Source organism: Psammomys obesus, unplaced genomic scaffold (genome assembly GCF_907164565.1).
Source record: "Psammomys obesus unplaced genomic scaffold, mPsaObe1.curated_primary_1811, whole genome shotgun sequence".
In the NCBI taxonomy this organism is placed as follows: domain Eukaryota; kingdom Metazoa; phylum Chordata; class Mammalia; order Rodentia; family Muridae; genus Psammomys; species Psammomys obesus.
Genome location: NW_026592118.1, coordinates 14,184,167 through 14,196,884, shown reverse-complemented (window position 1 = coordinate 14,196,884; position 12,718 = coordinate 14,184,167).

Genomic DNA, 12,718 nt, shown 5'->3' with positions numbered 1-12,718 from the left:
AGATAGATAGATAGATAGATAGATAGATAGATAGATAGATAGATAGAAAAATAAATAAATAAATAAATAAGCAAATAAATAAATAAATAAATAAATAAATAAATAAATAAATAAGTGAAGAGTGGGGGGATCAGAACAACCTTTTTTAAAAAGTCCTTCCTTATCAGATACCACTAAAGTCTTAAATAAACTACAATGAATTTTTAATACATGGCTTAGCCTGCAAGGAAGTAAAAACAACTCTAAAGACAAAGAAAGACAGAGGAGAAAGAGGGCTGCAACCTGAGTGGATATATAAGCAAATCCAAAGACCAGAGTCAAATCTATGAGTTAGAACGAGGAATGGAAGATGGAGTCTCAGAGCCTCTTGCCTTTGGCCTCCCGAGGTAAGCAGCTTGTATCCTCTACCTGTTCGCTGATGAGTGTCTGCCTTTCCATAGCCTAGAAACAACCCTCTAAACCCTGTGAAACCGTGAGACTGAATGAAACTTTCTTCCTTTTAAGTCATTAATTTCAGTTATTCGGCACAGTGATGAAAAGCACTGAACACAGAAAACTAATGCTGTAACATGATTTCACCAATTAGCCTCAGCAAGATGCGCACTCATGATTTTAAAATTACTAAATACACCAATAAATCATAAGAAACAATTGGCAGAAATAATGAACAGCAGGTGCGTTGCCCCATAGGTTTTAGAAGATGGAATTGCCAGATACTGAATATAAAGTAGTCATAGCTTTATGCACTAAGAAACTAAAGATGGCATCTGGGAGATTCTGATAATGCCCCAGCAGCGCGTGCACAAAGCTGCGCACATACCCCACTCAGAACAATGGAATAAATCTCTCCCCTCTAGCAGCCATTAATAACTCTCATTTTGTGGTCACTTCCCATTCTAACATACTACAGAATAAATGCAGGTATGGGGTGCAGGGGGGGGCCAGTTTGATGAAACTGGTTTGGAGCACATGCATAAAAGTGCCAGCTGTGTCCCTGAGTGAACTCTTAGGGGAAAACTCCTATTTACCATCTTATGGCTATGCATTGATTGAGTGTGCATATGATTAGAACCAGCTCCATCGGAGGGAGGAGCGTGCGCAGTGAGCAAAAGCTTACCTAAGCCAAGCCTGTCAACCATAATAGAGACCCACCCACGACAACCCCTTATTAAGCAAACTCCTCCTCAGCTTCATTAGTAATTAAAAAAATATGAATTACATGTATGAAAATAATAGTACCCATTGGATATGAATAAATGTAAAGTCTAACAACACCTAAGAACTGGTGGAATTAGCTTATCATATTAGACATTTGGAGCTGGGGAGATGGCTGAGCAGGAAAAAGGGCTGATGGGATCCAGCCCGAACCTGAGTTCAGATTTCCAGAGCACATGTGAAAGCCAGACACAGTGGCGCATATCTGCCATTCCAACACTCCAGAGGTGAGGGGTGGAGGCAGAGACGGGAAAGCCGCCAGAACGTCATAAGCCAGTCTGCAGCACGCAGCGCAGCAGCAGACAACAGAAATCCTCCTTCAAACAAGGTAAAAGAAAAGGACCAGTACCAGGACTGTCCTCTGACTTCCACAAGCATGCCATGGGAGGCACATGCCCGCAACACACAAACACATACTCACATGTACACATATACACAAATTTATATAACAATAAATGAATTTTTTAAATCCTCAGAACCCGTGTTCGAAAAACAGACCTGGCCTCAAAACTCCCCTACCTACAGTTTGTCCTGCCTGAAGCGTATGCTGGGCCTGGAGCCTAGCAGAATCGTCATCAGAGAGACCAGGGAGAGCCATCCAGCAACTGATGGGGCAGACGCCAAACGTTAGGCAGAGCTAAGGGAGTCCTGTGGAGGAAGGGAGGAAGGATTGGAGGAGCCAGAGGGGTCAAGGACACCACTAGGACATGGCCCACAAAGTCAACTGACTGGGACTCAGGTGGGCTCACAGAGAGCAGAAAGCCTGTATGGGTCTGACCTAGGACCTCTGCGTATACAGTATCATTCTGTAGCGTGGTGTCCTTGTGGGATTCCTAACAGTGGGAGTAGGGACTGTCCCTGACTCACCTTTGGGACCCTGAGGGTCCTTCCCAGTGAACATCCCCCCTGATAGCTCACTGAATCAGGGGGCATGTTCACTGGGCAGGACTCTCAGGATCAGCAGCTCTGAAAGGGGAAGGAGGGGGGTATGCAAAGGGGAGAACTGGGCTCTGAGCCATCTCAGTGAAGCTCAGCTGACCCCACAGCAGCTCTGAAGATAGCATAACATCCACACCTCGAGTTGCCCGTATCTCAAGAGGGGTCAAGTCTATAGAGTCTAACATCAATCGGTTCCTGTATGGAGGTACCACTAGTAAGAGGCCGTGACCTTGGGCAAGGTGATTCTTTTCAGCTTAGGGCAATTTCCAAAGAGGACCAAGGGCTGTGAGATGCAGGCTCCCAGCCACCCAGTCCTAACAAGGACCCCAAGTTTGGAGCTGAGTTTGGAGACTATGAACTTGATGTTGACTTGAATGGTGAAGAATGAAGAGAGTGACCAGATTTCTGCTCTGAAGGATGGTAGTGTCATGAGCTATGAAAGGAAGAAGAGGAGTGAGTTTGGTAGGTGAAAACCCCAAACTTCTCTTTTATGATTTTTTTAAGATCAAGAAAGTGAAATCTTCAATTCTTCATGCAATGCTAGGGAACCAGCCGGAAGCAGACAGACAGGGTTCTGAGCAGGGGCCATAGTTCAGTGGTAGAACATTTGTGTATTCGTTAAATAACACTATGACCAAGGCAATTTAGAGAAGCCAAGGGTTTATTTTGGCTTACGGTTCCTCAGGGTTAGAGTCCATGATGGCAGGGCCAGTGGGGTAGCAAGCAGCAAGCATGGCCCCTAGAACAGAAAGCTGAGAGCTCAGATCTTGAACCATATACGTGAAGCAGAGAGAGTAAAGTAGAGGCAGGGTGAGGTCTAAAGCTCTCAAAGACCAACCCCCCTACACACACCTGAGACAGGCTTCCTCCATCAGGGCTGTATCTACTAAGCCTCCCTAAACAACACCACCAACTGGCCACGAAGTATGCAAATGTCTTAGTCTAGACAGGACAACCTCATTCAAACCATTGCAACTCACCTTGCATTCATGAAGCCTTTGGTTCCAGTCCCTGCGCTATAGAAAGAAAGAGAGAGAGAAAGGAAAAATGGGGTTCTAGGAAAATGTATAGAATAGAAACTAGCGGGCTGGAGAGTTGGCTCAGTGGTTAAGAGCACTGTCTGCTCTTCCAAAGGACCTGGGTTCAATTCCCAGCACCCACAAGGCAGCTCACAACTGTCTGTACCACCAATTCCAAGGGATCTGACAAAATAAAATAAAATTAATTAAAAAAAAAAAAAAGAATAGAAACTAGCTTTACTAGCCTCAGCAAATGGGTGGGGTTTTGTTTTGTTTTAGAATTTTTTAAGATTTAGAGTGCTCTATCTGCATATACACCTGCATGCCAGAAGAGGGCAGCAGATCCCATTATTGTTCACATGGTTGTGAGCCACCATGTGGTTACTGGAAATTGAACTCATGACCTCTGGAGGAACAGCCAGTGCTCTTAACCGCTGAACCATCTCTTCAGTCCCACAAATGAGTGGTTTTTAAAGCTTAGGAATTCAATGTAAACATCCAGGAAGAATATACAACCACAGAAGGCCCTCCTGACCAAACCCAGAAGACTCTGACTTGAGAAGTGAAACAGACAACAAGGATCAACAAGAACCCACAAAATGGGAATTCTGAAAGAAGAGAAGTATTTCAAAAGGTAGAGTGGCTGTCAAAGGCTGCTGAGCAACCCCGTTCCATGACCCATGTCTAAAAGCCCAGCACTTGCAAGATCTAGACAAGATTGTTTCTAAACTTGAGGCCACCCTAGGCTACGTAGTGAGAGAGTGAGCACCAGGCCAGCCTAGCAGCCTAGACTCCAAACTGAGATCTTGTGTCCAAAAAAAAAAAAAAAAAAAGCCCTGAAAGCAGGACAGAGACAGACCATTGGAAGATTACCAGTGATAAGATATGTCTCCATGAAGTATCTGAAATAAAAATCAAAGCAGTGAACTGGGGGAGAGTGGCGGAGATTAAGAGAGGAGATGGTTCCGCAGTGAAGGGCACCTGCAGAGGAGGTAGCCCGCGTTCACGGGAGGCAGTTCACAACTGCCTGCAAGGCTACTGTCAGGGCACAGGACAAAGCTCTCCTGCCTCCATGGGCACATGTATGCATTACACGTACATATACAGTCTCGAGTACATGTACCTATGTATAAAATAAGTAATCCTCGAATTTTTATTTATTTTACATGTATCGATGTTTTGCTTGAATCAACATTTGTTCAACACATGTATGTCTGGCGCCCCTGGAGGCCAAAAGAGGGCATCAGCCGCCCTGGAACTAGAGTTTACACAGAGTTAGGAGCCCCCATATGGGTACTAGGAATCAACCTCTAGTCATTTGGAAGAGCACCCAGTGATCTTAACTGCTGAGCCATCTTTCCAGCTGCAAATAAAATTTTTAAAATAATAGCAAAATTGACAACTTTTACAATAAGTCAGCTGTGTCTGTTTGAATCTGAGAGACCCAGCGTGCTGACTTCCTAGTTTCTCACTGCTGGCTGTGACCGTGGCTTGCACCACTCCTAGGCATATATCCAAAAGATGCTCAAGTACATGACAAGGACATTTGCTCAACCATGTTCGTAGCAGCCTCATTTGTAATAGCCAGAACCTGGGAACAACCCAGATGCCCCTCAGTGGAGGAATGGATGCAGAAATTGTGGTGCATTTACACAGTAGACTACTATTCAGCAATTAAAAACAAGGAAATCATGAAAATTGCAGGCAAATGGTGGGATCTAGAAAAGATCATCCTGAGTGAGGTATCCCAGAAGCAGAAAGACACACATGGTATATACTCACTTATAAGTGGATACTAGACATATAATGTAAGATAAGCATACTAAAATCTGTACACCTAAACAAACTAAGCAAGAAGGAGGACCCTGGATAAGATGATCAATCCTTTCTGAAAAGGCAAACGGGACGAACATCGGAAGAGGAAGAAAACAGGGAACAGGACAGGAGCCTACCACAAAGGGCCTCTGAAAAAGTCTACCTAGCAGAGTATCAAAACATATGCTGAGACTCATAGCCAAACTCTGGGCAGAGTGCAGGAAATCTAATGAAAGAAGGGGGAGATAGAAAGACCTGGAGGGGACAAGAGCTCCACAAGGAGAGCAACAGACCAAAAATTCTGGGCACAGGGGTCTTTTCTGAGACTGATACTCCAAACAAGGACCACGCATGGAGATAACCTAGAACCCCTGCACAGATGTAGCCCATGGCAGCTCAGTGTCCAAGAGGGTTCCCCAGTAATAGGAACAGGGACTGTCTCTGACATGAACTCATGGGCTGGTTCTTTGATCACCTCCACCTGAGGGGGGAGCAGCCTTGCCAGGCCACAGAGGAAGACAATGCAGCCAGTCCTAATGAGGCCTGATAGGCTAAGGTCAGATGGAAGGGGAGGAGGACCTCCCCTATCATTGGACTAGGGGAGAGGCATAGGAGAAGAGGGAGGGAGGGCGGAATTGGGAGGGGACGAGGAAGGGGGCTACAGCTGGATACAGAGTGAATAAACTGTAATTAATAAAAATAAAATTATTTTTTTAACAAATCATCTTCCTCCAAAGCAGAAATGTCTAAAACTGTTAGAAGCAGTTTTAATTAAAAGCTTATAAAAAAACAAACTGCTAGACAATGGTGACACATGTCTTTAATCCCGGCACTTAGGAGGCAGAGGCAAGTAAATTTCTGAGTTCAAGGACAGCCTGGTCTACAGAGAGAGTTCCAGGACAGCGTTTAAAAAAAAAATTAAAATGAAACCTTATATACTTCTCAGGCCCTCTGCCTAACACAGCTTGAGAGTTCCAGAGACACTCTAAGTAATTAAAATACATTCTGTGATAAATGAAATGATCCTAATGATGATAAAGTCACTTAGTCACTTTTCCTCAACTTACTACAGTTTTGAAAGCTGTTGAATGGTTTAAAATTTGATTGTACTGCCATCTAGTGACATATTTCAATAAAAATTCTTTGGTTTTGGTTTTGGCTTTAGTTTGGAGACATAGTCTCAACTCAATCCTAGGCTGGCGTTAAATTCACAATAAGCCTCCCAAATTTTAACGTTATAGAAGCAAATTACCATATCTAGACATTAAATGAAAAGTTCAACACACAACGTCTAGGTTGCCCTTAAGAGTGGCAAAATCCGGCATTTTAAATAGCAGGTTTACAGTACGGAAGTAAATACATAGTTCTCTCAAAGGGCTGACACTAGAGCTATCAGAAACCTAGCTACACCGCTCTTAAGATATGCCCAAAGGACTCTGACTCCTGCCACAGGGGCCCTTCTGTGTCCACATTCACTGCTGCACTAGTCACAACAGCTGAGAAATGGAAACAGTCTCGAGGTTCATTGACAGATAGATGATAGATAGATAGATAGATAGATAGATAGATAGATAGATAGATAGAGAAAATGTGGTACATATACACAGTGGAGCTTTAGTCACCCCCAAAGAAAAGTGAAGTCATGCCATTCACAGAAAAAAAAAATGAATGGAGCTTATATTAAGGGAAGTATTGCAGATTTTAAAAATACAAATACTGAAGTTTTGTCTTGTATGTAGATCCTAGGTTTTAACCTTTCATGTATTTATACACATGTATTTATACACAATGAGACTGTGTAGGTCATGGAATTAGAAAAGGGACCAGGAGAGCAGGAAAAGAGATCCTAAGGGCAGCAGGCTCCGGAAGGATAAAAGAAAGAAGAGCCAAGTGTAGTGGTGCATTCAGGCTGGTACCTGGGATTTTGCGCCTAGCCTGGCCTTTATAGCAAGACCTAGACTAGCCAGGGCTATACAAGACCCTGTCTCAAAGAAGAAGAATGAGGGTAATAGAATACATGTGACGTGTGGCCTGAAAGCACAAGGGGACTACCGAGGGGAGACAGTCGTAATAGGAAGGGTGAAGGGACAGAGGAAGGGAACACACAGGGAGGAACAGAAGGAGCAAAGTGTTATAAAATGCTGTAAGGAAACGTTACTTTGCTCACTGAAAAAGCTGACTAAAGATGTGAAAATAAAAGCTGGAGAGGTGGCCCCACGGTTAGGGCACAGGCTCCACTTGAGGAATGTGTGGTTCGTTTTTTGTCAACTGGACACAGTCCTAGACGGATCTGGGAAGATGAGCCTCCACTGAGCAAATGCCTCTGTCAGGCTGGCCTGCAGGCAGGCAGGTCTGTGGAGCGTTTCCTAGATTAACGATTGAAGTGGGAGGGCCCAGCCACCGAGGGCGGGGCCAACCCTTGGCGGGTGGTCCTAGATGCTCAAAGAAAGCAGACTGAGCAAGCCAGGAAGCAGCACTTCTCTGCCTCAGCTTCAGTTCCTGCCTTACGTTCCCGTCGTGACTTCCCCTCAGACGGACTGTAAGCTGTAAACTGAAATAAACCATTTTCTCTCCAAGTTGCTTTTGATTCTTGTAGCAATGAAAAGCAAACTGGGACACAGAGGACCCAGGTTCAGTTCCCAGCACCCACATCAGGCAGTTCGCAATCATCTACTGCATGTAAGCAACTCCAGCTCGAGGGGGACTGGAGGCCTCTCTCATCCTTGGGCACTCTGTCGTTATTTTCACTTGCTTATACCCACACGCAGATACACACACATAACTTAACATAATAGATCTAAATATTTTAAATGTGAAAATAATGATGGAATTACAGATTATACTTTCAAAGATAAACATCTAGCTCCCCCATATGCTTTACAGACTAAAAAAAAAATTAATGAAAATTAATGTAAGTACAGGAAAAGAAACAAAATCCTCATAAAGACAGAACCAGTGGGCTTCTCTTTTCCTTAGCTATTCAGTTTTTATTCTAACTGCCCCACATAACTTCATTTCTCCAACATACACTCAACTCCTGGTTGATGAATTTAGTGTTCCTCCTTTTGGAATGGTGGGATTGTGGGAAACTTAAATACACAGCAGTTAGCATGATGCTAAATGGGTTCAAATTCAAGCTCAGCATTTGTGATCTCTGTGCCCTCAAACTAGTTATGCCTCGGTTTCCTAATCTGCTAATTGGACTGAACCAGTCAGACCCACCTCACGGGGTTATGCGGGAGGCACCACTATTACCACACCAGCACAAAACAGGTGGTAAGCAGAAATGCAAGATACTGTAACGCTGGTGCCCCAAAGCGAGACTGCAGCACTCTTTGGGATGCTGGGATAGCAGAAGAGCTTTGTGTCCCATCTCACTGACATCTCACAAGACGTCAGCCCCAAAAACTGAAAAACAGAGCTCAAATAAGTGAGCATATGCCCATATTCACAGTGCATTTTTAATGTTCTCCTTATGTCTTTGACAGTTTTACGTTTTGTATTTTGAGCATATCATCTCCTCTCAGACCTGCCCCCACTCTATACCCACCCATCTTTGAGTCCTCATTTTATTTAGACCCATCAAGTCCTCCTTCAGTTCTGTATATATAAACTCTTAGGTGTTTGGCCATCCAATGGACCTTGGACCTGCCAGCTATTAATTACCAATAGCTCCTTAGCTTGAAATGGGACTTTGTACCCATATCCCCTCTCCATGCTGGGGTTTTGCCTGGCTTTAGGTTGCACAGATCTTGTTCACAACAGCTCTGAGTTCATCTGTGCCCTGTTGTGTCTAGAAAACAGTTTTTTCATAGTTACCTACCATCTCTGGCTTTTTGCCCCTCCTTCAGAATAATTCCCGAGGCTTGGGAGGAGGGACGGCCCACTTAGGGTGGGGTACTTATGGTCTCTTATTCTCTGCACCTTGACCAGTTGTGGTCTCTATGTCAATCACCATCTGCTGCAAAGAGAAACTTCTCTGATGAGGTTTGAGACATGGACAGATCTATGAGTATCACCCAAAAGAGGAGTTAGGAACAAGTGTAGGGTCCCTCCTATTTGAAGACAGGTCTGGAGTGCAGGCCAGCAGTACATTTTTAATACAATATTTTTATTTGTTGAGAATTTCATATATGCATACAGTAAGGTCATAACAGCATTATTTACATAGCCAAGAGGTGGAAACAACCCAAAGGTCCATGGAGAAAAGACTGTATAAGCAACATGAGAACATACAGCGTATTTCAATCATTTCACAGACCTCGCTCCTCCCTTCGACTCCTCCCAGACCCCTCACTAAATCCGCCTCCCAACTTCATGTCCTGTTTTGTTTTTCCTTTCTGCAAGCCTCTGAGCCCAGTTAAGTGCTGCTCATACACACAGGATGTGGCAGCATGGTCCACTGGAGCATGGTCAATCCCAGAAGAACAGCCCTAGAGAAAACCGACTCTCACTCTCCCGGCAGCCACCGACTGTCAACAGCTCCTTCGCTGAAGGCAGAACGGTATTATTTATAGAGCTAAAAGGTGGAAACCACCCAAAGGTCCATGGAGAAAAGAATGTACAAACAACATAAGAGTTCCACATCTAATGGGATAGTATTCAGCCTTTAAAAAGGATGAAATGCGGTACCCATCGCAACATGGACGGACCTTAGGGACATTATGCTAAGTGAGGTAAATATTTTGCATTGTTTCACTTGCTTGAAGTGATTGCACTCATCAAGAAGTTCCAGGTGACCGAACTTGGGAAAGATTATCAAAAGCCTGAGGAAAGAAGAAATGAGGAGTCATGCTTGATGGGTAGTTTTGTTTCAAGACAATGGAAGAATTCTGGATATGGATGGAGGATGTGATTAAGCAGCTACTTAACTGTACAAATAGAAAGGTTAAAATGCTAACACTTACGTTATGCATATTTCACCACAATTCTGCAGGGACCGGGAGAAGACAGGCAGAGAGAGAGAGCCCTGGCCACATATGGGGTGTGTGTGTGTGTGTGTGTGTGTGTGTGTGTGTGTGTGTGTGTGTGTACAGTAGCTGATCAGGTCCCTTAAGGGGGCAGGGATACTCATGCAAGCACCTTTTTCTATTTTCCTATTACCTCCTGATTGAGGAATTCTGGAAAACTGTCATCACGTACATGACAATTGTGCTTTGAGTGTAACTTAAGTCCTTTTTTCCCTAGCTGGGCTGGTATGGCAAATCAAGATTATATTATTTTCTCTAAGGCAAGGTCTCACTTTACAGTCCCTGTTAGTCTGGAATTTATCACCAGGCCAGAGGCTCTCTCCCTGGAACTGACTAGCAATTTGACTTTACCCACCTGTCTGCAGTCAAACGCGTCAGGTTCCTCCTGGTCTTGGACACTTCCTCGGAGCGGGTGGAAATATCTGCCCATCACCAATAAAAGGGGTCTCACTCTCAGGTAGTCTCCAACCTCCTCCTCCAGGAGATCTTTCTGACTTTGGAATCCCCACCTCCCACCAGTGCAACAATGGCCCTGAATTCACCTCCCGGATTCCCCAAACCTTATCCAAAGCTCTCAACATCCCTTAGCATTTCCATATTCCATACCATCCCCAGTCCTCAGGATGGAGAGAGTAATCTAACCACTCTTTAAAAAAAAAAAAAAACATATTGTTAAACTGTCACAAGAATGTCACCTCGATTGTGTAAAGCTCCTGCCACTGGCCCTTCTCAGGTGACGGGCTCTCCCCAGGCAACAGCTTTCCACATCTCCAGTCTGAGCCCATGCACAGGTGGCCAGTGCTGACACGCAAACCCTCGCCTCTCCCTGATCAGCTACTCACTCCTAGAGAACTTTACCGACCGCTGCTTATCCCCGATGTATGCCAGCTTCCATCTGACTCTAACAAACATTGGGATCAGGTCTTTCTCTCCCCATTTAATCTCTCCAATGAGGTCTGTCACGGGGTGTGAGTTTGTGGCATTCCTTGGCCCTCTGCAAAACACTTACAAATACTGTCTGAAAGTAGACAGCTACACAATCCCTAATGTAAAACACACTAATATGGCTTAATGTATTCAGAATCAATACATAAAAATCAGAATTGGGTGAGCTGGAAAGATGGCTTAGTGATTTGGAGCACCGACTGCTCTTCCAGAAGACCCAGCTCCCACATGGCAGCTCACGACTGTCTGTAACTTCAAGATCTGACAACCTCACAGACATATATGCAGGCAAAGCATCAATGCAGTAAATAAAGAAACTTAAAAAAATAAAAATAAAATAAAACAATGATTGAGGGTGCTCTGAGATGATAAAAGACAGCCAGGCATTGAGGAGATAGAGCTATTTGTAACACACAAATGTTGATGATTCTGGTCTGAAGGAAATAATGCTAAGACATTTTGAAGACAATATAGGGAATCTGGGAACTGGAGATGTAGCTCAGTTGATAAAATACTTGCCTAGACACACAGGCAATGCCCTGAGTTTATGCTGTAGGACCACATAATTAAAAAGTGGTAGTCGTGCCTCTGATCTCAGTGCTTGAGAGACAGAGGCAGATGGATCAGGAGTTTGAGTCTAGCCTGGGCTACATGAGAGACCTTGCCTCTAAAACACAAAAGAGGAAAATAAACAGCAGGCTGTTAGACAGCCGACCTGGAGCCCTGTTTAAATTAAGGAAACTTGTTTCTTTGAACACTTTAGGTAGCAACTCTGACAGTGAAGTTAAAAAAAAAAAGTTAAAGGGTGAAAAAGCAAGTTACCTGAGAGGAGAAAAAATACTGTAAAGAAATGAAAAGCTGGGGAAACTGAGATCCATGATATCTTCCAAGCAGAGAAGCAGCACTTCAGATTGGGGAATGAGGTGCAGCAGAGCTCGGGGTGCACAGGAAGGTTATGGGTACAGGAAGGTTATGGGTACGGCAGAGCTTGGGGAGTAAAAGAAGGCTCTGGTTGCTATTAGCAAAGATCAGATGGCTCTGGAGGCAAACTAAAGGCAGGAAGAAAAGACATTTACTTAAATCCAGAGCAATGGAACCAGTGGAAGAAACAGATTTCTGGTGATTTGATGCGGTAAGAAACCCACAGAGGGGCTGGAGAGATGGCTAGGTGGTAAAGAGGGGAACTGCCCACGAAGAGGACCCATGTGCAGCCTCCGGCAACTCCAAACTGCCTGTAACTCCAGCTGCAAGAACATCCCCACTCAGCCAAGTGTGGTGGCCCAGGCCTCTAATCCCAGCACTCCACAGGAAGACCTACAGAGTCAGCTAACCTGGTCCTATGGGGACTCACAGAGACTGAGCCACCAAGCAAAGATCATGCATGGACTGGTCCTAGGACCCCCGCACACATGTGCAGCTTGGGCCTCCTGTGGATCCCCCAACTGGAGCAGGACCCTCTCTGTGATGCCTGCCTTTAGATGCCATTCCTCTAACTGGGCTGCCCTGTCTGGCCTCGGTAGGAGAGGAGGCACCTAGTCCTGCAGCGACTTAGGGTGCCAGGCGGGTTGGTACCCATGACGGACCTCCTCCTTCTCTGAGGAGGAGAGAAGAGAATGCGGCAGAGGAGTGTGTGAGGGGGAACTGGGCCAAGCGGGGAGAGGGGCTGCAACCAGACGTAAATAAATGGGGAAAAAACTAGCTCATAAAGTCACCACAATTAATCTTTCCTTACATTAATTAATAATGACTGTTAACCAATATTTAAAAATGCAATTGCTGTTCAGGTAGAATGCAGTCATATTAACTTACTGAGAT